The sequence below is a fragment of the Larus michahellis genome, chromosome 5, assembly GCF_964199755.1.
Source record: "Larus michahellis chromosome 5, bLarMic1.1, whole genome shotgun sequence".
Lineage (NCBI taxonomy): Eukaryota > Metazoa > Chordata > Aves > Charadriiformes > Laridae > Larus > Larus michahellis.
The window spans coordinates 40,638,203-40,659,843 of NC_133900.1; the positions used below are offsets into that span (position 1 = coordinate 40,638,203).

Here is a 21,641-nt window from a genome sequence, read left to right on the forward strand (position 1 = left end):
GAAACATAATTTTTTTAAGGAAAATTCTTGATGTTTTATATCTATCTATCTACCTATCTTCCAACTCCTTCTTGTGCATTTAAATGCTTCAGCCAATAGTTTTGCCCTGATGAATAGTTTACATTAGTTGAACTTTGGAGCCTTTCAAGACTAAAAACACATGTGAGTCCACTCTTGAGGTAACATTTTACCATAATCCAAGATCAGGACTTGCAATTGGAACACACAATCTTGAATACGTCAGAAATCTGCTCAAGTCTCCACATTCTTACTTTACAGTAGTGTTCATTATCCTTGTCCTACAGTAGTTACTTTTGTGATCTCTGGACTGTAGACCTAGCCCACTGAAAGAAAAATAATTGTCAACATAGTAGAGAAAAACTAAATTGCACAAATCCTCCCCAGTTTAGTCATATTTATAAGGATTCCAAAAGCAAAAAGAAATTGTTGTTAAAATAACATGAGCACTGGACGAGAGAAGCTAATCTCACAAGAAATATCGCTGCTACTTTAGGTGTGTTTCCCAGTATCCCGTATTCCTGGAGACATCCGAAAAATAAAGATTCATTCAAATGTTGACCTGAAACAACTGCATCTCAAACCGCAGGCTTGAAAGAAAGGAAGCTCAAGTTTATAATGGCACACAACACTATACAAGCACATTTCCACCATATACCAGGCGTATCTAGCAAAAATACAGATACATTGGAATAACAGGTGGTCTGCCTTAGAGAAAGTTTAACAAATGTATTCCAGCACCAAAAAAAAATTTCTTACTGCTGAGTATAGCTGGTTTATATTTGACATTCTGAGGAAATTATAAACTGTATCCCATTTTAAAAATCTGTGTTATTCAGAAAATTTCTACGTATGTACCACAATACAGAGAAAATTACATATTGTTTAAAAATACCACATAACACAATAATAATAACAATATAACTGCTGGACATGTCAGACTGCTCATAGTTCTTGGCTGATCTTTTGTTTCTGCAAAAAGGTCTAAACAAAAGAGAAAAAGCAGGCTTAATAGTATTTGCAATACAAAGACTTTGAAGTATTGAGCAATATGTAAAATGCCTTTTTAGCACAGCACAGTCTATTTTATCTTCTCAAAATGGGCCCTGACAATGGGCTGCTTCACAGTATAGCAGCATACCTGCTTTTTCCAGACTAAATGTTTGGGCTTAACACTAACCACAGGCTTACACTGAATGACACCAAATTATTTCAATCAGTTGCAGTCTTATCCTAGCCATCCCAGTTTATCCAGTATTTTGCCTTTCCCAAGCAGATGTATTTATCATCTTCTGCACCTGCCCTCCTGTATCTGCCATTTTTTTCTTTTCTCTATTCCTCCACAGGAGAGTAACTGATAAACCTCTTTCCTCTTATTTCCACACCCTCTCTGATCAGTTCTTACTTTCCTTTCCATCTCAGTTTCTCACTTATTCCTTATCTATCTATAACCTTCTGTATATGAAGGCATAGGAACCACACTCAACCACCGCAGTACCACTTGCTAATACACTTTTCTTTAGAAATTTTTCCTGATGTGAATTCAGCTTAGTTTTCTTAAAGACTTTGGGATTCAGAACCAAATCTCTAGTAAGCAACCTCACAAAGTTCTTCAATCAACTACCCTATTGCACACAAAAACTTCCTAATATATTATTTAGGAAAATTACTCCTTTTATTACTTTTTATAAACCTTCACCTAGCGTAACAAAGAGACAAAGATGTCCTTCAAATCCTGTGCTACTAGCTGTTGGAAACAAGTAACGAGCAGCAGGAGCAAGGACGGATGATAATACAGTGTTATGAAGAAACAAAACAAATTAAATTATTTAGTACCTTAACTACAGTTTAACTATAGGTCCATACCTACGGCCACTTTAACGAGGAACACCACAAACACACACCTCATGAGGCAGAGTGAGAGAATCCTGTTTGCATGAGGAGAGTACAGAATTGGAGCTTAACACACTCTTTAGCTGAAATGTTTATCTACAGAACTTCAGATTTATGCAGAGATTAAATCCATTACTTAAGAGCACTCAACCACTGCTTCTCCACAGGAGGCCTGTTATTAAGATGTATGTGGTGGGTCTCAGCTGTGGAAAGAGCTGATTACAATATCCAGGTCAAAGAAGTCAACACCAACACACTACCAAGAGGAGCTAAACACCACTGTCTACCTAGAGCTAGACAACACGTGCAGATTAAATGCCAACTTCTATCCTTGCAGGTCTGTTTAATTAAAAAAATCCCTTGGGATCTTTAATGGGAAAATGCTTTCAAGAAATATTTTCTGTGTCTCTGTTTCCCATAGAATACCCTAGCAGGCACTCCTCAGTCCTCAGGTCCAAGGTAGTGTAGGCAGGATCACTCATTCTCTGGGGTCAAGGAAAAGATTCCCAATGACTTTAGCAGGCACCATGATGGGTTCTTTGTATTCACAATCATTGGACACAGCTGACAGCTTGATCACAGTCTTTTCTTTTTTATTTCTTTGTTGTTTTTCTTTAAACTACTTGTCTGAGGTTATTTATAGCTTTTAAAAAATGTGGTCTTTCTGAAATACAGCTAAGGAAGCAGAGAAAAGACACACATCCCAGTGAAGTGAAATATGGTTTTCCAGGCCAACTAAGAACATAACCTTGTGTTACCACGTCTTTGAAACAGAGAATTAATTCCAATTTCACATGCACATGTGAACTACTAGGTGAACTACAGCCTAAAATCAAGAGAGATATATGTTTCAAAAGTCAGAAGTTTGTCATTAATACAATAGTCAAGTATACACAATTCGGAGCATTTCATGGTTAGCAGGAGATGTAGTACAGGCACCATTGTAGCGGGTGACACTGAAATTATCATGCTTGTTACTTTAAGAAGGAAGTCAAATAATTATTATTTTTTTAAAAAAAGCAAACAAAAACACTGCAACTTTTTCCTTGTAACAAGACTGAAATTACGTTGAAACACCAGGTTTCACTCTAAAATGACAGAAAAAAAAGAGAAAAAAAAGCATCAAACCAAGACAGTCATTCCATGGTTTGTTCTGCAAAGGTGACAAGGATGCTATTTGTTCACTGTGAGTTGCTGAGACAGCAAGGTTAAGCCAGGTGTCCTTGACACTGCTTCTGGCCTTTGTCATTTAAACCCTTCAGGGAAGGGCTGCTTCAGAGGTAGAACAGGGTACAACAATACCAGATCAAAAAAAGATAAATACCCATTATTGTAACTGTCATGTTTTGCAGATTTATGTCACAGACATTAATTACGAGATCTACACTTTTCAGGGTACCTCATTAAGCCTGAAACTTAGCAGAGTCCATCATGCTGATTATCGGATGATGGAGCAGGTGTTCTGAAGTCATTAGGATCATTTTGATGCTATTAAGACATCCTCACACAGAATGTGCACATGGAATGCAACCACAGCCACTAAACAGAGTGAAAGAAGAGCTCATCTTCGCAGCAGCTGGCAAGAGAATTGGCTTTGTGAATACCTGGCACAGACATGCACCTCTTTTTTGCTTGCCATGGCTCATGAGACTGCTTGTGTCAGACCATATACAGAATTTGGCTAGGCAAGTGGTGAAACTGCCGCTTTGTGGACAGAGGAATCTTACACAAGCAGAGCAGCAGATGAGAAAAAAAAACCCTACCCTTTTATTTCCTGGGAAAGAGTTATCTTTACATTTTCCACATCAACTCAGTATTGCATCTAAATCCCAAGTAATGGAGTACATAATGCAAGAACAGTACTTTACTGAAAGCTGAGATTAATGCAGATGTATAAAAATTTAAAACCAGTTCAAAATATTCTTAACAAACCTTTCACTATTTTGCTGGATTTTTCAGGGTTTTTTTTGTTTTCTTCAAAAAAAACAAAACAAAACTAATACAGCTTCTCATATTAGCTTTTGGGAAAAGTGTTTATGGGATTCAATATTTGCAGTCCAGTGTGAAGTTCTGAATGGAGCAAACATTATGCTGATAAATGTGTGTCTAATTCACGGATTATTTAAATAGCATGCACAATATTACACGGACACTGCTCAGATTTCTAGTGCTAAAGATTTGTCCATGTTCTTTCAGTAAATTCCTGCTTTTACAGGGATAGAGATTAATATTTTGTAACCAATCTGGAATGGAATGGTTTACAATGTTTAATTTCAAAGCATTACTATTTTTGTGTGTGTTTACATATTTATGGGACTAAAGATTCAACCATATGCATGTATTTAAATGTATGTTACTCAAAATTTATAGTACATTACACATCACCTGTCACTTCACTGCGTTTGTTATTTCTGAAAACTTTGGTTGGTTCCAGCCGTGTTCAAAGGTTTTCCTTCAAAACCATCAGCTAAACCCCAAGTTTTGCCATTACAGCATTTTCCATAAAAATATTTTAAATACAGACATAGATATGCTTTATTTTTTTTATATGTACACACACACCCCTCTCAAAGAAAAAATAATCCAGGCCTCATTTTATTACCTTTATGTCCAAATCAAAAATAGTGCTTCCTAAAAACAAACTAAAAATGGATTTTTTTATTATTTTTTTTTCAGGATAGTTAAGCTTCAGAACACCTCTTGCTTTATTTTCTGTTGGGTGTCAGCTTCAAACCCAATCTGCATCTCTCAACCTCCACCACAGTCAGGCAACTGCAAAGGTGGGTCCTGATGTACCTACAATCACAACAAGACACTGTGCATAAAAGCAAAGTAGTGAGGTCTGCTGATGTTACCAGTTTCATGGACTTTCAGTGTCTGTAGGCTGCTGCCCGTGTTTTTTCAGGCATGCAAGCTATTTTCACATTGCAAGACCACTCCATCAGCACAGTTTCTTAATTTCCCATTATTTTCAGCATTTATGAAGAAGAGTTTCCAGAACACATCCAATAGCTTCTTCCACAATGCATCAATTTTTTAAAATACAAACTTCACTGACAGTAGAAATGTAGGAACGCAACAATTGATTTTTAACACAAACTCATGGGCCACAGAATATACATGCTATAAATTACGCATGTTATTAATTAAAGCAACAGCTTAAAGTGAACGTGTGGGACAGAAATTTATATCTCCACAAGTTTCAAATTTTACTTTTAATTCCGGAAAGCTGTTACGGCTGGAAATGGAACTCCATCAGCCACTGGTTACATGATTCTGTAACAAGCTTTACTCAAAGAAATAATATGTAAAGTAAACTATCACCATTATTAAAAGATAAACAGCAAAGATTGATGAAGCAATTTGCCAGATACCTTAGAAACATATCCCTCATGGGAAAATTTGCGTTGCTGACTGATCTTGAATCCCATGCGTATCCCAGAATGTTTTACAAGTTACATATAATTTATTGCTCTCTTGCATACATCCTATCTAAGGGTTTCTAAGCAAGATCAGCCCTAAATGTAAAAAACAGCATTATTCACCAGTCTCCTCATATTGCTCAAACAACCACTTTCACAGCCTGACAGGACCACCTGTGTGAGCTTAACCTTAGTAATAAAACTAGCATTAAAAAAATACAGGGAAAGAAAGACAGGAAACATAGGGGAGGGATGGGACGCTGACACATGTGAGGCAGGACGGCAGACACAGGAGGGAAGATGAGTCTCCTACAATTAATTTTTTAGATGCAAAAACATCGTCCAGTTTGTAACCGGGTCTAATTATTCAATGGTTTCTCACCATCAAAAGATAGGGTTTCAGGACTCTGGTCATATTATAAAGCCTGCTGACTTAGAAAAGGTAATAATAACATCAGCAAGAAGCACTAAACATAACAGTTCACCATATTCACCTTCCTGTAGGGAAAAAGAAACTCATCTCATACATAACAGCAGAAGTTTTAAGATCTGCAGGCCTTCTGAACTGTTTCTTGGCTTACTGCCTAAACTTGTAGGGTAGACATGATCTTACAAAGCACAGCACACGTGAGGTATCTTCTAGATACAGGGATACAGAATATGATCACAATTTACCAGTTTAGCAATTAAACGTTAAGACTTATCCTATAAGTGCTTAGCCAGACATTTCATTGGGATCGACTCTGTAGGCTGTGAATGATCCCACTGCTTGTGTAAAGCTGTACGCAACAGAGCAGAGGCTGGTTCTGCCTAAATCTGCATGCCCAACAGGGTCTCATTCCTGTTTTATTATAGAGAAGAACAAAGGTTGAATGGAACAGTGCTTCACAGCTTCACATGCAGGGGACAATATACACCCTTCTCTCATGTCAACGCAATATTTCAGTGCTGACAGCACATCTTTGATGATAAACTAGAAGGCTTTTCAATTTTACATCTCTCTCTTTTTATCTCTCTGGTTTAACATCTCCTCAATTTAAAGCAAGAAAACTCTCCTTTTATGGTATGATACAATGGGTTTATGTAATAGATGACTTCCATTAGAACTTGGCTATAATGGCCTTCAAAAAGTTGCTTACATGAAAATCCGATTTTTTCATATACTTGTCATGCAATTAGAGTTTTGTGGTCACTGAAGATCTACATGTTTATCCACGCTCCAGTTCTTAATAGGACCATCATACTAACAGTACACTTTTCTGCTTACAAAACAGACCAAACAAGACAATAATATTGGTACAGACTTGTATGTGGAAAAAAGGAGAAAAACACACCAACATGTAGAATTATCTTCAAAATCAGTGATATTTACATCAAGGCAAACTGGACAACTTGAGAGCAACAACTGCAAATTGGAGTTACACATCACCTTTACCAGAAGTTGCAACTCTCTTATTTATATATACGCTGAGCTTTCAAAATTTCCAGCGACTAATTTCAGCTTTAAATTGGGATAACACTACGACAGTCAGCCTCAATCCTGAGTTCAGCTGAACTGTGTGTGCTTCTAACTTCACATTGATTGCAAAACCAAAATCTCGAAAGCCCAATCAGAACCGTCTCAGTTTACTTTCTTTCCACTTAGGTAAGGCCAAAAAAGCTTTTTTGCAGAATGAAAATAGATCACCAGAAAAGCCATCAAGCCACGGCTTCCAGAACATCCTTTTTATAGGTCTGTCCTCCAGCTGGTATGCACACTGACGCTGTTACGATATAATGATCTTTATCCACATTTAAATTTGTGAGTTTACAAGACTCACACATTATATTACAATATGTTCATACAACAGAAAAACAAGACTACCTTTGTTGCTTTATCTCCACTAGATGTCTAAACAAGATGGGGGCTTCATTATTTTACATTCTCATTTATAATACCTCTTAAAAAGGTATCATGTGCATCCTAATATTAAGTATGGAATTACTATTTCATACCCTCATAGTAGTACACAAACTGTTATAAATACACTTACTGTACTTCATAGATCTATTTTGCTTGCATGTTTCTAGAAACCAAAGCTGTCTCAAATTCTCTTGCAAATTTGATAAATTCTTGAGACAAATACTGAGTCTCTAAAGATAGTAAAAAATTTAAGCGTTAGGTAGTGTTTATATTTATTACCTGTTGCACAGGCAAAATACTCTAAGTTTGGTACTTTAGCTTTGTTCTTAATAAAGCACAAATGATCATCTGTAAAATCAACTTCTGGAAATCTCCCAGTCCAGTCAATATGCCTCAGGTTATAGTTCACTGTAGGTTTTATTCAAAAAAAGAGAAAAAAGGGGGCTGGGGCAGGGGGGAGGGGGAAGAGAAATAATAGTGAAATGAGGAATTCAAGAAGCTGAATTAAATCACCACCTCTGCCTAGAAAATAGCTATTTTCTTAAATTTGAGTTCATCTGGTGGAATAAGATGATCAAAAATGCAGCCCACCAACAGTGATACTTACTATCTACCTATTGATACTGAGAAGTGAATTATAAAAGTCTAAAAATTTAAATACAATAAACCCTACTGTATATTTTCATAAGCTCCTTGAAAAACAAGATCTTAAAGCCATGTTCCACAGATCTGCACTTTTTCTTTCCTCAGTATAGACTGTGCTTTCAACAGATTAGCATTCACTTACAGAGCAATATAAATGAAACGTGTAGATTTTCATTTTACCCAAAATAATGCCCGACAAGTGTGTGTGCTTTGAGTGTTTTGTGTTTGGTTTGGTTTGTTTGTTTTTCAAAAAGAGACATTTATCGATTTTTAGAAGAACCATACAAAAATCAGAATTTTACAGAATGAAAATATAAAAGGAAACTTAAAAAAAAACATTCTATGGGTGCTGCCATACCTAAATATTGGGTGCATGGTTTCCAAGGGAATCTGGAAACCTGAATTAGGATCCTGGAAGGAAAAAATGGGATTTAAACAACAACAAAGAAACCCAACCTCACCAGTTCAAATCAGTATGTGTACCATGGAAAGACTTAAAGCAGACTTGAGAAAATAAAACAAGGAAGATGTGGGGTTTTTTTTTTTTTTGGGGGGGGGGGGGGGTGTTTATTGTTTTTGGTTGCGCTTGTTGCCTTTTTTTTTTTTTTTTGAAAGAAGTCCCTCTAATTGCAAAGCCCTCAGTGCCCCACTCAAAGCTGAGCTACACAGATCCATAACACAGTCTCCTTTTGAAAGTCCTAAGGTGCACATTTCTTTTAAAAACAGACAGGGAGGAAAAGAAACAGGCAATTCTGCTACTCCACTTCTTAAGGAATAGCCTCATATCTTAACAAATACCAGGACTATTTAAGCCTTGGTTCAATTCCACTCAGTCAGAGATGTGTTCAGATTCATCAAATGACATACTCCTGGAAGGATCCTCAAATGCTGTGTTACTGCTGTTCTGAAATCCCTCAGAAAAAGGAGCAATCCTGTGCCTCCTCCATCATGAGCTAAGCTTGAGGAAAGGGCAGCTGGTTTCTTTACTGCAAGCAAGAGGCACTGCCACTGTGTTTTGTGGGGAGCATATTTACATAAATGTGCATGAAGTACAGTCTAATTCCCAATTAAAGCCCAGCTCTGAAGTTTGGCAGAACGTCTTCTACATTTGGAGACAGCTCACATTATGACAAAGCATCACCTCAGCTTGCCAGGAGCAGAGTATTTCTGGGTATACACATGAGCAGATCTTTTTAGGTAGTCAGGAACTACTAATAGGAAGAGTATCAAGAGATGTTAGGTATTTCCATGGTTAGATTATATGTAACCAGGCAAACATAGGACAGTCATTTTATAATGGTGAAGGTGATACTCAAAAATGACCATAAGTACCTAGCCCAGAATCACAGGAGAAAAACCCTGGGAAACCTAGAGATTGAAGCAGACTTCCAAACCAAGGTCAAATGCCTTAAATATGACAAAATGTCACTTTTCCTTCACGCCCACTCTGTGCACTGCATACACTTTAACAAAGATAAAGAAAATGCCTCCATCATTTACTTGAACTTTGATTTATGTCAGTTTAAAAATATTCTTGTTTCATTACGATTTTAATAAATGTGTAACCTTAGCCCTGAACTTGAGAAGTAACTGAGAATACTATTACAGATATAGAATTGGCAATAAAATCTAGGTTAGTTGAGTCTAACTTACTAATACCCAAACTCAGTGTCACATTCCCCGCCTCATCAGTTCAACAACAGTACTTCAATTTTGCTGTCCAAAAGCTTCAAAATCCTTTTTTCACACAGTTTTTCTGTATCCTATTAAAAAATGAAACACACCAAAACAGGCCACCCACACCACAAAAGCCAAACCCAGTCTCTATCTGCTGCGAATGCAAGAGAGGTTGACTTTAAACAGACAAAACCAAAAGGAATTGTGAAAGCAAAGGATGCAACAGCTCCACAGTTCTGACCTTTAGAAGGACTCAGCTTTTCAGCAAACATGAATTCTTTTGTATTGGAGGTGAAATGGCAAATATTTTCTGTTATTAAGCAAGGTTTTGAATTACCTTCTCCACACTCAAGTGCAAGTCTTCTGATAACTAACCACAATGACAATAAAAATACTGTTAGGACTATCCTGAAGCTGTACTAAAAAGCAGGTCCCATTGCTGTTGGAAAGAACAATAGAATTGCACACGTATTCATCACAAAAGCTGCATTAAGCTTTTTTGATGGTGCAAACTATTTCAGGGCTCTGACAGCTAAGAATTTTTCCTCTCCTAATTTCAGGTAAAAAACAACCATAGAACATAAAACTAATGACCTGCTGCTTTAAAGGTGAACAGATCTGAAAATAAAGACTGAACTTTAACCCTTTGGTGCTACCACAACCAGAGCTCCCACAAATATCCCAGGCTTATGAATATAGCCTTCCTATCAGCTTAGGCTGGAAAGAGCCATTGGAATTTTTAACAAGGCTTTGAATCACAGAAAGGTTTTGTCTTTGGAGCTTTTCACTGATAATTCCACAACTGCAGAGTGTTGTTCCTTTATTCTCTATATACCACGTTTTCAGCTTCAGTAGTAATAGAGGATGCCATCTGCTTCATTATCATTCAAAGCAAGAAGTGGCCTTTAAGCAACCAAACACTCTTTTCTGTGGTTCAGAGCAACAACTAATGCTACATGCAGACCATAAAAAAGCACAGATAAGATGCAAAACCAACAGAGCTCTCCAGTTTACTGAGCAATCTGATACTTTGCGCAGGTAGTCAGGTTCAAATTGCTATTTTATAGCCTCAACTTGTGATGTATTTGACTATGCGGGTATAACGTATGTGTTTCTATTTCAAAATACCTTATTGTAACAAACCTTTACATTTTAAACATCACTACTCACTGGGTCAGAAGAAACAGGTCTGAACCTACAACATACTCAACATTTTGACCTTGATCTAGCAAAGCACCTGAGCAACAGCTGAACTTTTAGCACAGAGTCCCTCTGAAGAGCTTCCTGGTCAGGATCAAAGTGCTTACTATATCTAACACAAGAGAATCGCCTCCTATCTAGTAAGTCATGGATGTGGTTCTCACCCAAAACATTAATTATCTCCATGATACCGTGTATACACGGCTAACTGAGGAGCAAGTTTAATATGCAATCACGGGAAAGAGAGATCCATAAGACCTTTGAGAAGTCACCTGGGTCATCCGCCTGCCCTCAGCAATGACATCATTAACCAAAATCAACTACAAAAACTACACGGAAGAGAAAATAACTCGTATAATGGGCTACCAATAACAATTATAAAAGGTTAAAAATGGAAAAAGAGTACAAAAGATAGTTAATCTGATATGAGGAGGCAAGAGAAACAAAAACTAAGGAAAAAAAGAAAATACCTAAATGGTGTCCTGGTTTGTAGAATGAGACTTCACAGAAGACATATTTCAGTATAACATCAATAAAAAGGCAGCTTTAACTCAAAAATCTGCAGATTAGTTATTTGTATCTCCAGATAACTACACTTGGCATACCCTGTGAATCAAGAAATAATTAAACACATTAAGTGACAACAATTGAGTTCTAGGAACACACTTGATCCCCTTGAGGCCCAATTTTCTCTGTTTTAATCCTGCTCACTTCTTTCCACTTAAGTAATAGCTTTGCTTGCCTCTGGCTGAGCAAAGTTCAGGATTACGCCACTAATTAACTAGTGGCACTGGGATTTCTAAGCCTACACAAAGTAATGAAGAGCTAAGTTGACAAAGTGCCCTAGAAAGTCTATTACGCCCCTGATTTTTACTTCTTTGGAACAGGAATTACTTTCTTAGCTCGTCTTGCAGCAAAAGATGATCACATAACTGTTTCCTCACTAATAAAAATTTCCTGACTTCCATACATGTAAGTTATGGGAGAACATGAATTACCTCCATAAACAAGATACGGCAAGTGGCAGGTGAAAGTTCACCTGCAAGTAAAGCACCAATAGCATAGATTTTGGCAAATTCATTCTTCTTGTGTGTCATATCGTCACTTCTCTGTCCCTCCCCCCTCCTTTTTTTTTTCCTGCTCAATAAAACTCTAGTGACGTTACCCCCAAAAAGGCAATTTTACAGCCAGCTCCATTCCTTATTAAGGAAAAAAACTACAGAACCACAAAACTTAAGAGTTTTGCCTGTGCAAGAACTAATAAATACAAATACTACCTAACTCTTGAGAATTGTTTTACGACATGTTTCGAAAGGTTACATACATACTGGTTAATGCAACAACACTACCCTGGGGAGAAAGCTCCCTATATTATTAAAGCATCTGCAAGGTAACCTTAATTCTTGTCTGAATTCCTCCCTGTATGGACTGATTCAGAGAACTCACACACATCCCCCCACAAAATTTCAAGTGAAATCCTTTATGGACTTCTCCACTGACTGCAATTTTAGACCACTGTGATCTAAACTGCAGAATGCACCAATTCTGCATTTGCAGAGTGATAGGACCAAAGGCAGCCTAAGTGAAAGGGAACTGGCTATCACATACAATTCATCCGTTCTCGGTAGAACGAAGCAAGCTTCCCAAACACTTTAAGCTTATCTTGAATTGTAACTGAATAGGTAAAATGCATAAAAACACTACAATTCACAATACATTCTTGTCACTTATACTATAATAACACCATTTTTAAAATCACAACAAGCTGAACATTATATTTTGACCTAATTAAACAGGCCAGAAATTGAAAAACACTTCAATGGCAAGCCTCACATCTTTCAGTGTAATGTAGCTTCGGGAAACTAAGTGAAAATATTGAAACCTAGCCCTTTTAGTAATAAACAAGTGATTATTCTTCTTTCTGTAGGCATTATTTCTTCTCTTTCAGCAAGTATTACAGTTTTTTCTGCTTAATGTGAAGACAGCAACAACTGTTTTAAAAGAAAAAGCTATTTAAGACCTTTTAAAAGCCAGAGTGGAGTACTGTGTGCATTATGGCATAAGTACTGAAAACATTTTTTAACAGCTAAAAAAGCTACAGCTCTTGTGGTGTATTTCAAGTGTTTCAAATTGTCCAGCTTCAGATTATTTGCAGTCTTCAAAGGTCTGATGATCAGAAGTGATATGGTTGGTGGAAAATTAAACCCCACCTGGACACATATTTTGTATTGCACACTGCAGTTTCCTGAAAACAGTTCACCATTTCACATAAAAGATAACATATTTATTATGCTTGCTGCAGCTAAATTGCTTCATAAGTAAACTATTGCATTTATTTATTTGCATTGCTATATTTCTCAATACAACGGTACTTTTTAATAACAGTGAAATTTTAAGTGTTCTGCATCCATCTTATGGGTTCGGATATCAGTCAAATTTAATCAGAAATTTCTTTGATAAGTGCAATAATAGACCTGATAGTAGCTCCTATTTTTGAAATATTTTCACATCATCTAGGTAGGGTTTAAAAAAAAAAAACAAACAACAACAACAAACCAACCAAACAAAACAAACAAAAAATCCCCACAAAATCAATTATTCTAAGAATATTATTGCCACAGTATGTTGATCCATTATGATCAACTGACACTGAATATCCAGGAAGACTTCTGGGTAAGTTCTGGATACCCTAATAAGCCGTTATTAACTGAATCTCTCTTGCTAAACAGACATTGTGAAAAGAAAAGACATAGTTATGAGAGCTTGTTATTTTTAGAAGTAAAGCTGAATAAGCCAATTCAGCTTAGCAGAACATAGGCCTAAAAACCTGTTTGTTTATCCTAAAGTATATTTCTACTGGAAAAAGAAAAATTTTTTTTTTTGCCTTTAATTCCTCAAACTGCTCTATTTAAACTCAAATTTACAAAGTATTATCTGTAAATTTCTGAACCGCATACTTGGAAATATGTAGTTCTCTGGGTAACTCACAGACAGAGGGAAACACCCCTTCCTGACCATAAAAGGTCCGAGTGCATGTTCTCAAGCGGAAAATGTGTGGGATCTTATTTACAAATGTATAAATACATGCCATTCCTTTGCGCTCACAGGCACAGTTGAAAGTAAGCCAGAAAAGGAAGTACTAGCAACTTGATCTGAGATTTCTATTACATTTCACCTAGCATGGTATCACTTAGCCTATATTTTTGTAAAAGTCTAATTATTTTAGTGAATAAAGCCACACAATATTCTCCAAATAAAGAAAAATACGAAACATATTTAGAAGTGTTTTTCAGTTATGTGCACCAAACACCCATTTCTCCTCTTTCCTCCCCCAATACCTTTAGCCCTTCCTAAGGCAGATACAGGATACTGAGGAAAAAGGCCCAGATGATCAGTACTGGATCCAGCAGCAACCAAGAAAGAGATCCCACAGCAAGCACCTTTTCCCTCAGAGAGGGTTTCCCACAGACAAGAATGGCTGGCAAGCAACAGGCCACTGACACCGTCCTCAGGGACAGCCGTCTCTGCTGTTCATGTGGTCCATGAAGAACCAGGCTTGGACTACTGCAGGCTTTACTTAACAGGGTCATCCAATACCACTAAAGACAAAGGAAAAAATTCAGCAGAGCATGCATTAGGCTGTTCATGACTTCAGAGTTCATTTCTCCTCTAGGAATCCATTAAAGGGCGGAAGAAAAAAAAAAAAAAGGAAAACAAGACAACTTATAGTTCAATTGCTAGGCTATCTTTAAACATAGAAGGCAACCTTGAAAAATATTTATTGTAAGTCATCTCAGACACAAAAATGCTTATCAAGTAACTTCCCAGTTATTGGGAATTTAAAGCTGACTTTCAATTCTACAATTTAAACATAATAGTGCCATGTCATCGACATTAACTCTAGGACTGCAGAATTAAAAAATACTACCAGAAAACAAGTAGCTGTTACTACCTAGTGCTTATCTTGTCACCTCTACCTGATGAGGTCAATGAAGACTACGAACTAAGTAAGTGTTATTTATTGTGTGTATAATAACGAGAACTTCAGAGCACAAAAGCCATCAGACTTCTCTCTTTAACATACTTTTCTAAGAAAAAAATATTTTTTATTTTGGTTGTAGTCAAAAAACACATTCCTAAGTTCAGAACGGCATCCAAATGCTGACTCGAGAGAAACCAGAAAGATATGTTCAGGTGAAGCATCTGGTACTCCGAAGGATATGTTTTTCTTCTTTTAAAAATAACCAAAAAACCCTAGAAAATATTTTGTTTAAAAAGAGTGGGGAGGAGAAATCAATCACCATCATACACAAGCTAGGCAAAGATACAGCATTACCTGCGAAACTCACTGATAAACTTTCTTACAAGTGAAATGCAGGTCAGAAAGAGGGTAGGGAAAAGGATGGGAGACTAGTAAACTTCTTTGCAAGATCTAAATATTGCAGGCTACACTGAAGAACCTGCTTTCTTCTAGGGCAGGTTCCCCTTCAACTGGGGAGCTGAAATAATTGTGAAGGACAATCAGCTGTCATTATGATGCCCAAACTTCTCTAGAACTAATGCAAAACAAACTTTCATATATGTACATGTCCTTCCTTCGCATAAATGGCGGACGGATCACAGTTTTCACAGCCTCCATGCTGCCTTCAGAAAGCTGGGATTTGTTAATGACAGTATTAAAAAGGGCTCTTCATATAAATCAGGAACTAGACCTGTTCCTTTTACAGGCTGGTCAGGTAGAAGAAACAGGCTCCACTTCTCTCAGACAGAGGCCTAACGGAGGAGTAAGTTCTGGTCCTGAAGGTTTACAAACCAAAAAAAAGAAAAAAAAAGTCTATGAGAAGAAAACCAAGGCCAAAACAAACAGAACGCCACTTGACACCATAACTTAATGCTCAGGAAAGAACACTTAAGAAAGTTTACTTCCCATTTTTACAATCACCACCTGAATGACAATATCTTTTACCCATATTAACAAGGATATACTTGAAGTGGAACAAGAAAACAGCCTGCTCCTGTGAAATTTATGACTTCATCTCACTGTGGGTCCCATAACTCCCAGATCTCAGCACAACACCAAGCAACTTCTCAGCATCTTTCCCACGCGCAGAGCTGCTGTCTGTCCTACTGGGACAGGATTACACTGCTAAGAGGAAAACCTGAATCTTAAGAACCTGTGGCAGTAGCACAGAGAACACATTATCACTGTATAAACCCATGGCATACTCATATCTCTAATACTGCTTGCCAATACTTTTTGATACTTGGAATATGAACAGATACATACCTAATATGCATTTTTATTCATATCTCCTATACCCACACACATACATATGTGCATGTTTACTATAGACATACACTATACAGGAGAACAACGTGGCATATCCAAAGCCTGGAGCAGCTCTCAGGTGAGGCTCCACAATAGCAGGTCAAATCGAAAAATGATAGGCAAAACCAAAGAACTAGATGATACTGAATAAAATGATCCAATAGTACACGTGAAGCAACCAAAGAAGATATTTATTACATGGTTAAACTGTCTTACTACTAGAAGCCGTAGATAGCAGAAGTCTGCAAGATTTCAAAAAGCTATTGGGCTACCAAGCCCCAAAATTCTGCCTGCATCTTAAAAAAAAAAAAAAGAAATTCTGACTACTAAAATGCTTGAAGGCAAGAGAATAGATCAGGGAATCATCATTACATTCCTTAACGGGTACTGTCACACACAACACCTTGAGCTAACTAGACCTTTCATTTGGCCTGGAATGGCTGCTATTAACTTCTAGATAATTCTCAGGGAGTTGCCTTGGCACACAGGCTACATAACCAGTGCTTTCTTTTAATCTACAGTATTGTAGATCACAGCATTGCACTTAACCTTATCTCTTCCTTTTGGCCTCATTACCATTGATGATATTCAAAATGCACATATTATTCCATATCTTTAATTACCTTGCCTTGCCTACCTTTAATAAAATTGTTTCATCTCAAATACAAAGCACTTCTTTTTGAGTACAATCAGAATAATTTTCTTGATTTCTCCTCAGCCTAATATTTAATAAACTAATTAACCCTTAAAGATGTAAAGTTTTACATCTTTAAAAATTTCAAGGTTTAGAAGGTAATTTGATAATTCCTAAATGAATTTTTCTTGGTAAACAGAAGTCATGTCTGAGTGAGATTTGTAATTGTTCTGCCCATAACTCTGTTGTGTATCTATTCTTTTTCTTAAAGATTTCAGGCGTGCTTTCAAATCCCAGTGCCACAATTGCTACAGCTTCTCTTCCTACATTTTCCACAAGTTAAAAATGAAACAGACCTTTAGTCACATTTTTCATGTAAAGATCCCAAACCATACTAAAATATATCCAAAGTTGTGTAAGACTGGCCAACAGAATGACAAATACATTCTTACAGATCCAAAAAGAGAATAATCAACTCAAAAAAGTACTTAATTAATGGCTGCTCTAAATGGAAGGCATTATTGTAGAGCAAGAAAATTAAGTGTTTAGGAAGGAATTTATGGGAACCAAGAGCAATTCTCTGATTTGAATTTGGTGAAAGCAGTGTGTTACTCCTGCAGCAAGTGATAGGTGATCTCAGTCACCATCTCAACTCTCCCGTATGAGTAGAGGGAGAAGAAGAAAAAAAAGAACAAAAATAATAGCAAAACCCCCACAAATGATAACAGAAGCACCATATGTCACATGCAGTACCAATACAGATGGAAGAATACCACATTGTCTCCAAAGCCCTTCATCTTATATTTGTTATTTCTTTGGAAGCTTACTCAAGTAGTGGTTAAACCTAATTTTAGGTAAATTAGAACAGAACAGGATAAATAGGTAGACCTTGCGCTTCCAATTGCTCATGCTTTATTACTCACCAAATGATGCCATGATACTAAGAAATATAACTGAAGTGTTACACTGATAGACTGTCATTAAGCGAACTCCCTGGCAATATTTTTGCATCAAGAAAGCAATAAAAAGGTCTTCTAGCTTCATGATCCTGGAAGATTTCTTCAGGTACTTCAAGAAAGTTGTTAACACTGTTGAAAGCCTAATATATAGCTACTGCTTGAAAAGTTATAAAACAATTGTTGGAGGTGGCATTATCATCATTAAGTAACCCTCTGCAGTTAGATTAAGGTGTTAAAATTTTAAAATGAAGTCTTTAAGTAATTCATGTGTATAGGAGAAAGCTATGGAAAGAAAACAGAATCATATCAAGCCTGAGAAACTAACAACATAGAAATATTTTTTCACTGTAAGAAAGATGGTGAGGTACCTGAAGCTATTTAGAGAGTTATTTTTCTGGACACAATCTCTTTGAATGTCATATTGCCTATTTGAACCGGTATTTGTATATAGACATTTGAAGAAGTAAGGAAAAAAATTTCCCAGAATCAACGAACCGGGTACTTTTTTTATAAAAGAAAGAAAATTCAGGAAAGCTGAATTACATGTAGAAGACTTCAGTTCTGGAAGGGAAGGAAATTTCAGAGCAGCAAGAATTTTAAGACCCGGGCACCCATCTTAAAAGCAAAACACAAACACAATTGTCAGAGAATAAAGCATATTCTTTGAGTTGGATCTTGTTTGCTTAAAGACATTCTTAAATTTTCTCTAATATTATTACTTTTGCCTTGCTTCTGTCACTTCCATTTCAAGACAGTATTTATGGAACCGCAGAAGACAGCGCCTTGTAGCATCTCTTCCTACACTGCAGAGAAAGTACCTTTTTACATTACCTAGGTGAAAATCGTCAATACCTTTCATACTTTCATGGAAAAGATCTGGACAAAAATTATTTGCCAAATATGGCAAATGTTTGATTGCAAGCTTTTTTTTTTTTTTTTTTAAAAAAAAACAACCATGTTCTAGTTTGGATCTGATCATTGTAATTCTTTTCTAACAAGTTTTCCTATGGAAATTCTCTGCTGTTTCTACAAAAGGTAGCGGTAACATAAATGGCTTGGTCCTTTGAGTAAATGATCCGACTACTCGAGAAGAACTGATTTGGTTTTGGTCGGATTTTTTGGGGGGGTTTTTGGTTCAGTTTTCAGCAGCTTCATCACAGACCACTCCAGCTACATGCAAGATCCTTCCCTCTACCACTTCTCTAACTGTGACAGAAAGCAGATGCCAGCTGAGCACTGAAAGCCTCATGTTGGCCATTGTAACTTTTATTTCTGCAAAACATGATTCCAGGGGCTCTGGGGCTTTAAGAGACAGAGAAATTACCAAAGCTCCTCTTCCTCCTGTTTTCCCCATCCATATGTAAATCCACATCTAACCATTTCTGACCGAAATCTTTTTGGCAGGTGCAAGCTGCTGACCTTTCTCCTCAAAAATCAATACTGTAACCACTGTGTCTGGATCACACCCTTTTCCCTTAGGGATCAGTTTCTTTAAAAAAACCCCAAACCTCACACACACACAAAAATGCAGAATTCATTAAAACTAAAGCCACTGTTTTTCCAACAGCCTCAAAATGGTTCCCCTTGCATCTATTTTACTTGATTTTCCTTCTCCCATCATCATACCACAGGAATGCATTTGTTTTCCACTACTCCCTCTTTAACCAAACCACCCACTGACTTTATAGTCATTTGGTACATCACAACCAGGACACAGCTTTCAATCACAAATAAAATCAGGCTCAAGTTTGCCCTTCTTTTGAGAGATCATAATTTAAATTAAAATTAAAAAAAGAAGAAGAAAGAAAAAAAGATACCTTTCTATCAGATACTCTCGTAACTTTCAAAAAAAGCCACTTTCAAGGTATAATACAGGGAGTTAGACCAACTGGCTGTCTATGTGTCTAGAAACTGTAGTGTACTGTGCCTATCAGGATACCAACGCAATGGATACTCAATGCTCACTTTGACAAAACAGCTACTGTTAAAATTTTCAGTAATTAATTAGTTTGGTTTACCTTCTTATGAGCTTCTCTTAACTCTACAAATAGCAATTATTTATTTCCATGAAGACTGCCTCCCCATGGTTTATAAACATACGCAGTCTTAACTGTAAACACAACTCTTGAAAGAGGGCATAACATTTTGTTCCTCCTATTTGGGGTGCTTTTAAGTACACACAGGAAAAAAAAAATACTCAAAATACTCCTTACCAATAAGATGTATAACACGAGATCTAAAAAGAGCTCCTCAACCAATATGAATACTTAAAAGCTAAGGGGAGGAGAGGAGGAGAGGAGGAGAGGAGGAGAGGAGGAGAGGAGGAGAGGAGGAGAGGAGGAGAGGAGGAGAGGAGGAGAGGAGGAGAGGAGGAGAGGAGGAGAGGAGGAGAGGAGGAGAGGAGGAGAGGAGGAGAGGAGGAGAGGAGGAGAGGTCTTGATGGCAATCTTGTTTCTCCTCAGAAGCATTTCAGGCATTATGAAATCATTCTTTCCAAAAGTGCCAGGAATAACAAAAACAAAATACGGTTGCACTGAATCTATCTTGGCACCAAGGCGCCATTGTGCAGTTTAATGTTCTCTCCTCTTGCTTTAAGGATCAAGTTCCTAGTGGCAACATAAGCATGTGCCAGGAAAGAAAGTATATGGAGATTTTCAGAGAGAGACATGATTTTTCCATTGCCTTTAAGTTTCATTTTTTAAATACTTTGGTCTTGATTTTTAAAAGCATTATCGTTTGGTCTCATTTAAAGTAATGAAAATTATTGGTACAAAGCTGTCTCTTGAAACTACACTTACTAGCCACACAAAAGAGAAGAAATTTGAAAGCCATGTCTCACATTTTGATTTTGGTGCACAAGGAGAAAACAGAGAAAACCAGAAATTGCTTACGTTGAGAATCCAATACTGATAGAAGGCCTAAGAATCTGCTTTTTTATGTGTATTTCATCAGACATATAAATACTTCTATGACATTGAAGAATGTTTGAGCATGAAAAACTATCACAGCTGAAAGTATTGGTTTCTTTCTTCACTCCCTGCATATGAACTCTGATTAATGTGAAGTGAAAGAGAAAATGGAACAGTATTCATGTCTTTCTCTGAAAAAAGAAAACCTCCACTCATGCTGATCTTTATGGTCTAACAACTTAAATACAAAGCCAATGACTTACCAATATTCCTTAATACTGCTTGAAACAAGCCAGCCTCAGGACATAGTTAATGATGCGTAAGATGCTTACCTAACAGAAGTTCAGATGAATGACAATAAAGACCTATGTGTTTGAACAACCACCATCAACACCATACACATCCTATATTTTAAGGAACAGCACCTCAAAAAGAGTTCTCAGTCATGCTGTAGAAGGACAAACCAAACCCGTATATTGCGGTGTTTATGAAAACAAGATTTCAGTCTTTGCTGTTTACAGCTTCATGTCCTGATTGTTACCATGAAAAATCTTCCAACCCCCCTTTTTCAATACCTTTACATGATGCAAAAATCAGGCGATATCTATCTAGCAGACTTATAAAATAAGATACTCATGTACAACAGTATGAAAGAGAAATTTAACCACATTTTGTAATTATCAAGGAGTTACCCTGCTGGAGCTCTTTTATTCAGCCTTCTACTACAAAAAGAAAAAAGATACACAGAAAGACAGTTCCTATGCAGTGTGCTTTACTGCTAACATCGTCTTCCCTACCACCCCCCCAGATGGCTTTCAACAATGACTTCCTTTTCATATTTCTGTCCTTACCTCTCAATGTATACCTCTTCTCTATATTATAATACATCCAACTTCGTTCAAGTATTCTGCAAACTGTTGAAAAGACCATTTTGCCCTTAGAATAATGGTGGAAGGGGTTTTTTTTGATTACGGTTCTTATCAAATTATTTTTAAATTCTTACCAACAGCACAGATTCCCATATCTGTCTATCAATATTTTACTGTAAATGG

General features: G+C 36.9%; 1 protein-coding gene across 1 annotated transcript in view; it reads right to left on the reverse strand.

Annotated features, from left to right (window-relative positions):
• PDGFC (platelet derived growth factor C) overlaps positions 1-21,641 on the reverse strand; it is a 134,861-nt gene that overhangs the window by 99,633 nt on the left and 13,587 nt on the right. The gene's annotated exons all lie outside the window — the stretch shown is intronic.